Below are 16,255 nucleotides of genomic sequence, written 5' to 3'. Positions count from 1 at the left end.
CCGTGTCATTTTATTCAATTATATTTTGTGAGTTTGCACATATTACAGAGAGAAAATATTTTTTACAAGGCAGCTTTGCACAATATTTAATTTGTGCAAATTTACATATTTAAGAGAGAAAACATATATTTAAAAGGGGAAGATTTGCACAATATTCAATTTTGTGCAAACGGCAAGTTTTGTAAAGGAAACTGCGTTTGCACAATTTCAAAATTTCATGCAAATCTTCCATGTTTTGTACAGATGATAGGTATTTAATTTATAAGAGGGTGTTGGGGGGTCAAGCCTTTGTTTTTTGTCTATAATGATGACTGCTTGACCCCGTGGTTTTATTTATTAATCAACAGATAAGATTACAGATTTTATAGAGAGAATTTTGTTGCATAAATTCGAATATGCGCAGAGGTGAGTTTGTAAAGGAACTGCCTCTGCGTAAATTCAGATTTGTTAAAATTAATTTAAGTCGGTGGAGGTACGTCCGGTACACCTACTAAAAAATAAGATATTGAATGAAAAAGGCGTTAAAAACAAAAAAATAATGTGCGATGGCCGAGAATCGAACTCGGATCAACTGCTTGGAAGGCAACTATGCTGACCATTACACCACCAACGCCAGTTGTCGGGATGAGCTAAGAAGCATTTATATGTTACTTCAAAACTTTGACTAGATCAAATGAACTTTAATCGGTGGTGGGGGTACCCGCATTTTCGTTTCGGTCATGAGTCGGTTTTACTCCGGTCCTCGAAATTGCATGACGCGCGTAAAGAAGTTTCACTTCAAAAAAATTCAGAAAAATGTCAAAAAGCAACAAGCCCCCAATTGTACGCGCCCCAAGTCCCACACGTGATCAGCCCATGTAAACATACGCTCAGAGGTCATTACACACATAATAACACTGCAGATTTTCTCGGCGTATCTATCTATTAGAATAAGTTATGGATATAAGGTAATTAAGACATAAATCCATGCGCCGCTTAATGATAACAGCTTATGCCCATATCGGCCGCATTGCTCGCAGTGCGCACGCGCAACACCTGACCTACCTTATAATGGTACCTACCTATCTTCGCAACCAGACTAGATTCACATTACATGGCCATTATCTTGGAAATAAATGTATTATTATGTAATGTTATTGCTACTAGAGTACATAATACTATGTGTATCGGTGCTGAAAATGTTTATTAGCAGGTATTTGTTGTAGTTTTAAGCTAATGTTACCTACCTTTGCAACCAGACTAGCGTCATATTGCATGGCCATTATCTTGGAAATAAATGTAACATTATGTGATATTATGGAATGTTATGCTTACTAGGGTACATAGTAATATATGTATCGGTTCTTCAAATGTTTATTAGTAGGTGTCTGTTGTAGTAGTACCTATTTTTTAAGCTAATGGTACATACCTTTGCAACCAGACTAGCTTCATTTTGCATGTCCATTATCTTGGAAATATATGTAACATTATGTGATATTATGGAATGTTATACTTACTAGGGTACATAGTACTATATTTATCGGTGCTGCAAATGTTTATTAGTAGGTATCTGTTGTGGTAGTAACTATTTTTTAAGCTAATGGTACATACCTTTGTAACCAGAATAGCTTCATTTTGCATTTCCATTATCTTAGAAATAAATGTAACATTATATGATATTACGTAATTTTATACCTACTAGGGTACATACTATAATGTTTATCGATGCTACAAATGTTTATTAGTAGATACCTGTTGTAGTAGTACCTATTTTTTAAGCTAATGGTACATACCTTTGCAACCAGACTAGCTTTATTTTGCATGTCCATTATCTTGGAAATAAATGTAAGATTATATGATATTAAGTAATTTTATACCTACTAGGGTACATACTACAATGTTTATCGATGCTACAAATGTTTATTAGTAGATACCTGTTGTAGTAGTACCTATTTTTAAGCGTGTTTATAACTTGTGTAGGCACTACGAAATGCACTGATTCTGCCATGTAGATTATGTAATGATTAAATGTTATTATTATCTTTCACAAAAAATAATTATAAATTCAGCTAACGAACACTGACTTATCTTGTATCTTCTATATTTAATAATATGCCAATGGATGTAAAAAGTAATCAACCTGCACAAATGAACTAAAAAAATAAAAATCAATGGTGAAGGAACAACATTTTCTGTATTAATGTTGTTTATAAATATATTAGTATCTTAATAAATCTAAACGAAACACGAGACAGAACAAGACAAAGAAAAATAAAAAAGGTCGCAACTAAGAATTGAACCTAATTATTGAATTAGTTGCAATGCGATATTGTTAATTCTGAATTTGAAATACGAAATACATGTCGAGTAGTTTAAGACAATGGATCCTGGATTAAATTCCTAGTTGTGACCGTTATGTTTTTTATTTTTCTTGTTCTGTTTCATGTTTGGTTTAGATTTATTAGTATTTTATTCGTCTTCTATGATATATTGCATTGATAAGTATGACCTTCAAAATTAGTTAAAAAGAAAAAGCTGTTACTGACTATTAGTATTCATTGATTGTATGCATGTAATTGTATGTTTTTGCCTTTGAGTGTTTTTGCTTATGAGTAAATTGATTGTGTTATACATATTTATCTACGTATTTTTGCCATTTTTTTATTGTGGTCACTTGAAATGTTATTCTTCTGTATCTATTTTCTATATTGTGACTTCCCGTTATATGGTGCTGACAAACTGATTTTAGCAAGGGCTTATAAAAATTAATAAAAAAAATTGAAATGTGTCTTCAGGTAATAATCAAGGGGATAAGGGGATTTTGATATGTGGGAAAAATAGTGTGTGAAATGAATTAAGCATTTTGATTAGCGTAATTTATATTATATTTTTGGAAAATATTTTTTGTACTAAAAATGCAAGTCGTTACTAAGATTTTTTTGTTTCTTAAAATGTCCATACTTAACTAAGATTCGATAAATGTTTGGTTTAATTAAAACCATTTTATACCAACTTTTGAGGTCGGCGGCCCATTGTGCCTCACCTTACTTAAGTAGGTATTTATCTTCATAAAATATAGTGATGTCCATCAAATATATGTTTTTGTCAACGATACACGACTCTGCCTCAGAAAAATGTTCTGAATATAAAATATTTTTCATTCAATATATATTTTATATATTTGAATTCAATATATAAAAAATATACTGAATTCAAAACTATATTTTATGTGCCAATCGTTTTCGAACGCAGACATCCCGTTTGTATGCAAACCGAGCAATATTTATACAATTATTCAAAGCGATACCAAATTCCAACCCCTTTTTACCTACCCCCAAATTAGCCGTTTAATAAAAGCACGAGTGATTTGATCGGCGCCGATTCCTTTGGCAGCGCGTTCTAATACGTACCGAGCGTCCCCAGGTAAACAGCGCCACTAGCGGCCCCACTCGCGGCCCCACTCGCGGCCCCACTCGCGGCCCCACTCGCGGCCCCACTCGCGGCCCCACTCGCGGCCCCACTCGCGGCCCTACTCCCGGGCAAATATTGATACGAAGAGGAACTGAACAGATAACCCCTAGAAGAGAAGACACGATCAAGTGAACCAAATACTAATACGGTTCATGTCAATAATATGTATGATACGATGAATGAATGCAAATGAAGCATGTAGTGTGGTACAAGGCAAGGCCATCCTCTCTCAGTATGACCAAGCATTTGATCAAGTGCTCAAATACCAAGTAAAATTACAAAATATTGATTTTAAACTGTTTCCAGTACCGAAGATATAATTTTAAGCAGCTTACTATAAACTTATGAAAAAATTTAAATCAATTTGTAACACCTAATTTTTAAACAACTCAAATGCTAAACCATTATATTTACCAACCCATAAAAAAATGTATTATTGTTTTTACTGAATTGTGCTGTATTTATTAACCAATCAGAACAAACACTTAAATATTAACAATTAAAATTAAAATAACTTACGTTATATACATATTTTACATAAAACCCTTCTTTTATAATATTTACATGATTAAGAATGATCCAAACGTTGCGAATTCTAATTCAGGAGTGCGCAAGAAAATTTTATTTGATTGAAGTGTAATTTAATTTAATTTTACCTATTTCACTAGTTACAAGTCTTAATTGTAGGCCCCTAGCTATAAATTTTAGTTGTAACTCACTAGCAATAATTCTTAGCTTTAAATTTTTGGGTGTGATTTACCACGAAAACAGCGTCATATCATAAATAATCATTATTCATATTACTGTGATTCACTATAATTTTACGCTTATTCTAATGCCCAAAATTTTTGAAATAATTGTAGGTACCTGTGAAAGAAAATTTATAATATCTTGAAATAATAATCCTGGGGGAAGATTTATTGGAAGCAGATGAAGGTGCTATAGTTTTGAGCTCAATATTCTAGTAGTTGTGTAAACTACAGCAGTAGAAGTCGCGTAATGTTGATTACACCGCTCACAACAGTCGCGACTCTCATGCGCTCTAGCGGAATATAAAGTTGCTATTAAACACGGCTACCAACTTTACAGGAATGACTGGACACGAAACACACAAACAGACAACGAGTCAAAACAGGACTTAATGAAGTCCTAATGATAGCGAACCTTCGATTGGAGAAAGCACAGGAAGATGAATAATCTTTGATTTCTTTTATAAAAATTACGTTTACCTATGTATATATCTAACTATACCTTTTTTATGTGAATACAGCACAACTACTCCCAATCGTCTGGAGCCAGTGAGACTATGGCATCCCCACTTGGGGTATGTTGTGAGACTGAAGGTGATGGGGAAGAGGAAGGTGAGGTAGTACCTTCGTATTAGTAACCTTAGTAACGTTTCAATTCTGAATGGTGGTCTTACACCAGGGCGATACTGAGAGTAATTCTTGAACTCTGGAACATGCCGCAAGTATACTGTTTATTATTTTTAATTGAATAAATTGTGAAATAACACAAAATAATAAAATAAATTTTATTTGCGCACACCGGGACTTGAACCCGCGACCTTTGGCTTGCTAGCCAAGAGCCTTACCCCTCGAACACGGAGGCCGTCATACCTAAGCAACCACAAACAGCAGAGGTTGTTATTCCATTATCCTTTGTTACACCAAAAATTGAGTATTTTTTATAAGAGTAGCTACCTACTAATAGATACGTTACTAGAATGTTTAATATAATACTAACCTATTAATGAAACCACATCATTTCAAGAGGTTGCTAGGTAGGTACAAATATATTTCATTCAAATGTTTACAATTAGTTAACAATGCGGAAAGTAAAAAAATATAAACACACACTTAATTGTTCAGCTGCTCAATATCAACTCGAAAGTATGTTGAAATTCGAGTGCCAATCGAACCCTTAAATTACAGAAAGAAACAACTGGTTATTGTGAGCGTTATGAATAATAACTACAATAAATAACGTTCATTGTTCAAAACTATTTGTCGTGCTAAAGAACGCTATTGTGCACGCTTTAAAGAACCGAAAAAAGTGCGGTGATTTATTGAGGTCATGAATCGTAATCATGTCACAATTATTATATGCATTATCCACTTACCAGAACACGCCCGACATTTTAATCTGTCGGGCAAACAGGGAACGGGAGCAGAGATTGCTAGAGGGGCTGGTAATGCTAGCAAGAGAGATCCACACTCGCTGGGCAAACAAGGGGTGAACAGATCCGCGAACAGAATTGGGCACAAAACCGGAATCAAGGGTACTTTTATAATCTGCCTTGTTTGCTTATTGTTATCTGCGTTATTACTGACAAGTAATAATCGTGATTTGGGAATCATGTTAGGGACATATTGATCATTTGATTGAAGTGCTGATACAATCCCTGATGTTTGTCGATAAAGGGATGGAACTGGTAGATAACGGATGAAATTAGACTGATTGGTGTCGGTACAAATTACGTCATTGGGTGGAGGTGTGCTGAATTCATGTTTTAAATTGGGATAATACAAGGCTTATGTAAGTGTTATGAATATGATTAAGAACGGTACGATTAGATGGCTTGGACATGGACAACATATCAGAGCTTAAAAATGAGAAGAAAGAGTTACAGGATAATCTCTGAACCGAGGAAACAATAGTCAAAATATCAGACTATATAAGAGACGAAGAGTATGTAGATTCACAAATTTACTATCAAAATGTTATGTTAACTGTGATTAATCTTTTATTATGATCAATCTTTTTTAGATGTGAAAATAATGTTATTCTATTCTAACATATTTATTTATTTATTTATAGAGTTGATACGGTTTACATACTGTTCCCGTGAGCACTTAGGCCATGGCCCATTGTGCTGTCTCCCATTTTACCTCATTCCTTTAACAATCACTCGGTCCCTTTTATAAAGTTCAAACCATATAAAAAAATCAAAATCACACTTTATCAATCATATTATTGTCTTCATGTTAACCTTAACAACAATTTAATTTTATTTACTGAATGTTATTGTTTGTAATAGTTTATTGCCATAAGCAGCACAATAATTGCATAAACAAATTATACACTTGCGATTTTCAACGTAGTGAACAAGTTAACAAGTGTAGATGCGTCGAGTACAACTCATAGGAATGAGGTAGGAAGGTACAATGTATCTACATAATGTTGAAACATTCTAACTCTAGCGGTGATTACGGGCTTTTTACAGGATGCTTTTTTTCAAACCGGACCCCATGGATGGACCAATATAAATTTTTTTTTAGATTCTCACGGCCAAAAGCATTTTTGTTGTTTGTTTTTGGGGTGTTATGCCGTGTTGCGCTAACTCCTTCTTTAGCCGACGTTTCGGACAGCGTTGCAGTGTCCATCATCAAGGGCAGATCCGGTAGATCCGAAGATGTGTGACGAAGATGTGTGCCCTGATGATGGACACTGCAACGCTGTCCGAAACGTCGGCTAAAGAAGGAGTTAGCGCAACACGGCATAACACCCCAAAAACAAACAACAAAAACAATATAAAAATTGTTTGTTTTAAACGATCATTATTTTCACATTAAAGATTTCATACAGATAGTGGCCATTAGAGAAGAATAATAATTAACAATATTCTGAATAGTATTTTAGGACGGTATTTAACATCTTTAACATAACCATCGATCACATGGAAGCATGATATATGTTATTTGCTTTTTTTTTTTTTTATTTATTGTTTTTGTGTTTAATTCGTAGAACTCCATTTAATTTTTTTATAAATTTAATTTAGATTAAATTTGAAAATGTTTGAAAATCAGTTTGAAAATGGCCTTGTAAGCCGAAACAGCTGTCACAATAATAAAAAACTAAAACACTTGCAGAACTTAATAATAATATTATCAAATTTAATCTAAATTAAATTTATAAAAAAAAAAAATAAAAAAAAAATAAATGTTATTTGCCTTTGTGGTTTCCGTCAATAAATCATCAAAACTTCTCGCAAAATTCACATTATCGAACGGTAATTTATTTTCACAATCATTTTAAATATATAATGAATTAAACGTACACATTTCTACATAATTCCTCTAGTCTTGGTAAAACAATAACAGAAGACAGATGTCAAATAATGTCCGCCTCTTAAACTGAGCGAAAATCGGTACCAAAACAGAACATTGTTTTTTCATCCCGAAAAATCCTCGTGTACAACACCCGCTAGACCCATGCATTGCAATGAAATGTTTTTGAAAAGATTTTATACATCGAATTATTTCGTTCATAAAGGAACCGAATTTTTTGTAGTTTGCAAAATCAGCTTAGATTCCGTAATTTTTTCCTCATCGACCACTAATTTGACAAAGTTTTGTTTTAAAAAAGGCGGTATACATACACCAATAGCAAAACAATTATTAAAACGTGGTAATTGCCTGCAAGGACGTATGTTATCTCCGTAATATTTTTTTCGCAGATGGTGTAAACATCATCAGAGTAGGAGTGGACATTGGAGGTAAAGGATAAGTATAGAATGGTAAGTTCATCAGTAAAATATTCAAGAGCGACGTAAGTTTATCACTCGGTGGGGCTCCTGGAGAAGGAGTAGACATTGGAGGTAAAGGATAAGTATAGAATGGTAAGTTCATCAGTAAAATATTCAAGAGCGACGTAAGTTTATCACTCGGTGGGGCTCCTGGAGAAGGAGTAGACATTGGAGGTAAATCGTAAGAATAGGGTTGTAAGTTCTTCAGTAAAATATTCAAAAACGACGTAAGTTTATCAATTGGTGGGGCTCCTGGATTAGGAGTGGACAATGGAGGTAAAGGATAAGGATAGGATGGTAAGTTCATCAGTAAAATATTCAGGAAGCGACGTACGTTTATCACTTGGTGGGGCTCGTGGAGTAGGAGTGTACAATGGAGGTAAAGGATAAGGATGGGATGGTAAGTTCATCAGTAAAATACGAGACGAGAAGTAGAAATGAACAAGATGCTCGCACTATTATGAGAACTTAACTTGTCCCATAGATGAAGAATCTACGTGGTATCATATTTCCTGACAGCTGAATGAGCAAGACCGAAACTTCTGCAATGTGGCTGTAGAAAGGATTGCTGAAGGCACCAGGGAAGCCCAAACTTAATTCAACTGAACTCAATTAGGAAAAATCATCAGGAAAAACCGACCCATATGCAATGGACCAAAAGGTGCTATGTAATATTGGTAATGAAAGGCGAAACGTGTAGCTAAAGGATACGCTGTTTTAGATTAACATTGGTTGTTGAACAGGTGCTTAAGATGTCCAGTTATCTTCAATTGATTGATAACCATAAGAATTTTAACAGAAAGATCGACAATAAATTATTAATATGGCACCTCAAGACAGAAATTCTCACAAAAATCGATTTTGTTAACACGCATTAGCCATTAAGGTAAGTTCTCATCCGAGTAAATTTAACATCATTAATAATTCTCCTTCAATAGTTTATTGTTAAATTACTCAGTGGGTCCATTTTTAATTAGATAACAATGAAATACTTATTTTTAGATGAGGAGTTTAAATAAAAATTATTGTTCTGAATTTGCCAACCAACTTTTGGAAACAAATCATTGTTTTGGTATAAATAAGGGTTTGGAAATTTTGCATATAAGTAACAGGGCTTACAATTTATTAGATCATTTAAAAATTTTAGAAGAAAGAATTAGTGTAAGGAGTGAATTAATGGTATTATCAACCATATCCTTTTTTTACAAATAGGCTGTTTTCTCTTTAATACTTAATTATTTACCCACTCCCTCCAATCCTCTCCTACTAGTTATTTTTGCAGTTGTGTCTATACTTATATCTATACTTATGTCTATACTTATGCTATGAATTTACTTATGTCGGTACTTATTATACTGATGTTTATATTTATCTATATGCTTATGTTTATACTTATGTCTTTGCTTATGTCTATGCTTATGTCGATATTTATGTCTTTATTTGTGTCTACACTTATGTTCATACTTATGTCTATACTTATTTCCACACTTATGTCTAAACTTATGTCCATACTTAATAACATACTTATAGGCACGTCATATATTCGTTTTAAGTAATACTTTGTAACCTGATGAAGGAAAATGATTGCGAAAGATGTCGATTTCAATTGTTAAAAACAGTTTTTAAAATGGAGGCTTTCATAGGAATTGCTTCACAGGCGAAGCTATCAGTGAATTCGGTATTTCAGATTTTTTTACCATACAAAAGTACTCAGGAATCTTATCGAAGAATCTAATCTTTAATCTCCATAGTATTTACAATCTTTGTATTACAGGTTTATAATATTAAAAATAAATAAAAAAAATAATGCTGAAGCTTTTTCTATTATCTCGTTTTTGTATGTTTTTTTTTAAATTTAAAATTACATGTTTAAAATTACATATCTAGTACAAACCTTTTTTTACTTACTCGTATTTCTATTACATTGAGGACACTTTACAATACATCTAAAACTTATTCTTTATCGTATTTAGGCATAATACTGCGATGTTTTTGATATATTTAGTACATCAATTTCAATATATAAGCATACCCTATTGAAGTTTTTTTCATCAAGTAGTGGAATATTTTAATAAAGGTATTTAATTTGACTAACACATAATAATTTTGTCAACTGAAACAGAAAAAAATATTTTGGATTTTTAATGTTTTGTGCCTGCATGCTGTGTAGATCAAGTTCAGTGATATTTTGACTTTATATTTATTTTTCTGCAACTGTTTTAAATAGTCGTTTCCTGCACTATTTTCGTGTATAATTTCGTAAATATTTTTTTATATATATGTATATAAAAGCCTTAATAGGCGTGAAATAAATAAATAACCCACAAAAAGCAGCAAGGCTTTTGGCTTCTTTAAAATTTGTCGGTAATTAATTAAAAATCTGAAATCCTTTAAAATAGAGATTATTTTGGGTTCCCGACAAATTTGTTTTTGGACGTCTAAAATCTCCACAGTTTCTCGTGGGGTACCCATGTATTTCGAAATTAAAATTAACATTCTTAAATATGTATTTTGGGAGCATCTTATTTTTTAGCTTAAATATAAATATTAAGATATTGTGAATTATTCGCTGTCTCACACTTAATATTCCTAGTTTTTTCTGCATAATAATTATCCTACCTACTACAATTCAATACTGCTCGCATACCTCTATTTTAAATTATTTCCAATTTATTTATCTGTGTTTAATTGCACAAGAAAAGGACACTAGAGCAGTAATTTAATTGAGATGCTACTATACTATTATAAACTGATTTACTTGTATTTACATCTAATTTATTCCTTATTCTTCTTAAAAAATTAACCTCTTTTGCCATTTTCTTAGTTAATAATTCAATATTAGAGTTAAATTTCAGTCGATTGTCTATTATAATGCCGAAGTATTTCATTCCCTCTACTGCCTCTATTTCTTATTGATCATCCTCTATTAAGTATATATAATTATTAAGATGAAATTTTTAATAACTTTATAAAAAACATAAAATAAAACTACTTAATAATGTAATTTTATATATAAGATAAGAAACACATTTTTTACATTTTTTTATCAACTTTTGTTTTTATAAAATTATTCTCAAATAAATAAAAACCACTTATGGGTTTCAAACAACTTAAATCTCTAGACACCGTTTTCCAAGCAATTTTCGTGGTGATATAAAACATTAAGAATAAACAGATTTTTGTCTTCTGTGTTCCTCAATCACTAATTCTTACTTAGCCATCAACATGTATTGAAATGTTACAGACACGCAGTGAACATAATGTTGAAGTCCAATAATGCAGTAAGTAATGATTTATTTTCTCAGATCATACAGTAAACTGATTTAAAGCTACCGTAAAAACCATAAATCAAACCACTCTTATATTCTTTGCACTCTGGAGTTTGATTCGGAGAAGCTGATTTCGGGTCAATCACTCACGATCACTTTACTCTTATTCATAATCCGTTCGCCAGGTCTCTATTATACTCACGGCGTTTATCATCACACTAAATTCTGTAATGAAATAATGCCCCCGTCCATCGCCATCGGGGCAGTGAATGCATCATGCTGCCATCGTCATCGTGTGAACGGAGAACGGAGTTCGGCTTCCCTGGGAGACTGGAGATGGGGAAGCACTTATAAATGATTCGGCGTATTTCTCGCACAAGGTATTCCGGTAATTGCGGCCGAGAGGTTATGTCTCAATAAGGTGGTGGCGCTCGGATTTTCACGCCATCAACTGCTCGCTACTCAACCTCGGCATTGTTTCTCTATTTCATGGGTCAGGGAACTTTTTTTGGAAATACATCGATTTTTTTTTGTTTACCAAAAAACTTGTTAATTACCTGTGTGCTACCATTTAACACAAGACTCGGTAACAAACACAAGTAGAATGTGTATGAGGAATAAGAAAAAAAGTGACATAAAACCCAGGAGATCAACTAAACTGTGATAAAAAGTAGGGCGCCATGCATAGATGTTAATCTGTACAGAATTAAATAGTAATTTAAGAAGACAGTGTCCAGTAAAATAAAGGTTAAACCAACTAGCGCGACCATTTCGTCATCAGACAGACAACCCTCGAGCGGTAACCTCAGGCGCCATGAAATTAGCACATTTCACAATTTTTGTGAGCTACAATGGTTGTAACATCTTCTTCTTCTTAAAATATAAAAAAAATCTTTGTGCTCAGAAAGTCGAAAAAAGCCGACCGACATAGCTGAAAATTTCAAAGTTTATTCTCTTTGTTAACAGGAGTGTTTAGAAAGTGTTTTTAATGGTAGAAAAAGTCGGGGACTCCCGAGGAATACTTAACTAAATATCTCTGTACTAGTACTGTACTACTCTATAGAAATGTATGAACGCGTAAATGAAACAACTTTAAAAAAATGCAGTATTATAGCTAATATTATCTGTGACAGTTTCATTTGATTAAATTTTTTTGCTTTCTTATTAAATTATTTACAAAAAAAATAAATACCAGTTTTGTGCTTGAAGTCGAACGTTTCTAGACTCCGTTTGTCAAGCGATTTTAATGCCTATTGCCTACAATATAAGGTATACCAAGAATATATACATTTTTAGCTTGTAGCTTCCTCTTAATATGAACAAGATTCCACAGAAAACTGTCATTAGTTGGCTTAACCCTTAAATACATACTGTTGCAAAACTGCAACATACCGTTCAAACCACCTTTAACTCTTTGGTGTATACTTAATGCATGCCGTTTTAGAATTATCAAGTTCACGGTAATATATTTTATCGAGTGGCATCACCTTTTTTTTCTTTCGCGAATGTCAAATGTCACTTTTTCTTCAACAAGGTGAAGATTCTCGAAAATTGGTTGGAGGTTAGAATTACAGTTTGGTTTTGCTGTTATTATTTTGATTTTCTTAGGTAAGTAGATTCAATAATACAATACTTATATGTAATAACTCGTATTTTTCCGGTACACTTATTAGTTTTGAGAATTTTATTAAGGTTTTTTATTTTTTTTTAATACGTAAATTGTTCATATTATTTTTTATTAAATACATGGTGTTGTAAACCTGCAACAATTTTTTTTAATCAAATATCTTTAAAAAATTACAAAAAAATAAAATTCTTTATATTTCCTTGCATATGCATGTAAATATCTACAAAATATATTTTTTCCAGAAAAATAAATAAATCATGCATTTAAGGGTAATTTCCATGAACAATATTTATATATGTAGTACTACGGATAAATTTAGGACATTTTGGCACACAGTGGTTCGTTTAAAAAAGACTTCAAAACATAAAATAAATTTAATATTTAAGGAAATATTGATGGTTTACGGTCGTAACAAAAAAAATATTTTATTCAGTTCCTTTTATTTTCGTATTTTTTAGTGAGCGGTATCCACGATATTTTTTGTGTTTTTAACCTTTTTTATAAATTACCGACGTTTCCGACCCCTGGTGTAGTTTGGTTCCACCGTAATAATCCTCGTCCCAGACCATACAATACAATACAGTTGTGTTACGCGTCTGGGAGTTGGGACTTGAGGATGGGAGGTATATAATATTGGGACGTTTTGTCAGACTAAGACCCCCGTCACGCCCCGACTTCAAGTGTTATTCTATGAATTCTCGAACTGCTTGCTGCTTCCTTACTTTGATTTGCGCAGGTAACGCGAAGATAACCTCCCTTGGGTGATGCAAACAATAAATTAACGAGCAACAATCAACCTTTTTGTCCTAAAGTACAACAAAAATCAATGTTATTTCGTGAACAGTAGAAAATTATAAACTTTGTTAAAAAGTAAGTACCTAATAATACGCGCCTACATTAAAACCATATTATATTTTATGTGACATTTTTTTTAAATTTCAAGTAAGGAACTAAAATTTGACATAAGAAATTCACCAACTCAAAGACAATTATTATTTAAACTTTGTTCGGTTAGATTGATACCTTAATATTGGAAAAAATCGAAAGGGACCAAATAAACACAACAAAAATAATCTTCACTGCATCAACAGCCACCATTTTGAAACGGAAGCGGAACAAATAATTTTACAGACAGACGAAATGCAAAACAGTCTCATCACGGTTTTCGTGGGTGGTTAGAAGAAAAATAATTATAAAAAAATAACCGTCACAGGACGCCTAGCAGATGTTATTAGTTTAGAATAGATCAAGTGAGAATAGAAGCAAATATACCGCACAGAGTTTTGGCGGCCTGACGGAAAGACCCGAAGAGTCACGAGGCTTGCCGAATGAAGCATCGTTCCGTGCAAACGCGTCATCCCGTCTTGCCACGCTTGAAACGCAAGTCGGATTTACCCTCTCGGTGCGCCAAAAGATATTTCAAGTCAAAACAGATTAATTATTCCTGGTTTACAAAATTAGGGCAAAAAATGTTACATAGTTACACAAAATGCATAGTAACTCGTATGACGGTACGTACTTATGACAGGTATGTTTATTAATATTAATATTGCGAGGTATGTAGGTACTACAGAAGTCTGGAACTACCTACTAAGTCGACAAGGAATGCAAAAAAATTTAAAAAAGACACATTTTTGTACACCATGTCCGAAAATCGCAGTATCTACACGAAGAAAACTTTATGACATGAAAGATCGTTCATTTATTAAATTATTATATGTCAAATTATTATATTTTTGTTAAACTAGATGCTTATAACTATCAGTACAACACCAATTTGTTATGAGGAACACGTGTTCAAAATAATATTATTTTTGCATCTCGTCCATTGTACTTATTCGGACAAGGGCACATGCGTGAACACGTTTTCCAATATATTCTGAATGACTAATATTATTTATTTTTCGGAATAGAATATTGAAGACAATATTAGTGATTTCTAAACGAAAATCTGAAACAGAAAAATCAGAAAAGGAAACGGTCACATCTCAACTAATATTATATTGGAAAACGTTCATGCTCTCACATTTTTAACAGTGGTGGAAGATACTACCAGTATCGCCCTGGTGTAAGACCACCATTCAGAATTGAAACGTTGCTCCAAATGGCTTTAGCCATGTTTAGTGACTAGATCTGAATAGCCAGGTACTTCCCCACCTTCCTCTTTCCCTTCCCCACTTACCTTCAGCCTCACAACATCCCCCAATTGGGGATGCCATAGTCTCACTGGCTCCAGACGGGAGCAGTTGGGACTCTTGTGAGGTATTCACTATAAAAAAAATTAAAAAAAACAGTATCTTGTTAAGTAGTCGTACTCGTTTTTTCTCCGTTTGTAAGTGGGAAGTTAATCTATATCACACAGAGAATCTAAAAAAACTTATATTTTTCGATCTGATAATTTCGATTTTTATTTAAATTTCTATTTTTTTACTGTACAATAGACTCCAGATGTGATGTAGATTCACCTTTCTTATACTACAAGTTTCCTCAAAATAAATACATTTAGCAGCATGCTAACCCAATTTGAAAAATAAACTTCATTTTATTATCTTTCCAAGTTTTCATAAATTTAATTATTATTTTTATCAGCAAGCACTGAAAAGATTTATAATTCACGTACTGAATAAAATGCAAGAATCTGTCCAAACATTGTAAATATTTCACAAATTTAATATCTTACGGCGTGAACCTTCGAGTTTGATATAGGTACCTACCTACCACCACCAGTGGAATGAGTTCAAATGTTTAAAAATGTCAGATCAATTTATTTCCCTTTCAATATCAGAGATTTAATCTGATGTTTTTTAGGATTCAACAAAATCCCGTGCTAGACCTTTCAACAATATTTCATAAATTAAGGGTTATATCGGATGTCAGCAGGGCCTTCGCGAGGAATACTTGTTTTCACATTATTTAAATATTATGTACTGTGAATCCAATTTAACAAATTAATAATAAAGTAAATTTTAACACAAAATGTGGTAGATACTTTCACTGTCGCTCTGGTGAAGGAGCAAAATTCAGAATCGAAACCTTGCTTAAAATGTAACTTGATCACTTTTCTTCTTCAAAATTCAAAATTAAAAAAAATATTTACTGCACAAAAAGAGAGTACAAAGGGTATAACTTATAGGTTACATCCTATTTCTTCCAGCTAACCCAATAAATACACATTATATCACTTTACCCAACAATTACATGTTAACAAATAAATAAAAATAAATAACAGTAAATAAAAAAATAAAAAAAATAAAAAAAATGAAAATAAAAAAATAAAAAAACAGATGTATTTAATTCATGTAAGGTATTCATTTATATTCTCATCTCTTCTTCTTCACAGTACCTTCAGTCTTACAAAATACTCCAATTGGGAATGTCTTA

Source organism: Hesperophylax consimilis, chromosome 23, assembly GCF_061612785.1.
Source record: "Hesperophylax consimilis isolate HC1 chromosome 23, BYU_Hcon_1.0, whole genome shotgun sequence".
NCBI lineage: Eukaryota > Metazoa > Arthropoda > Insecta > Trichoptera > Limnephilidae > Hesperophylax > Hesperophylax consimilis.
This window is presented reverse-complemented; position numbering follows the sequence as displayed.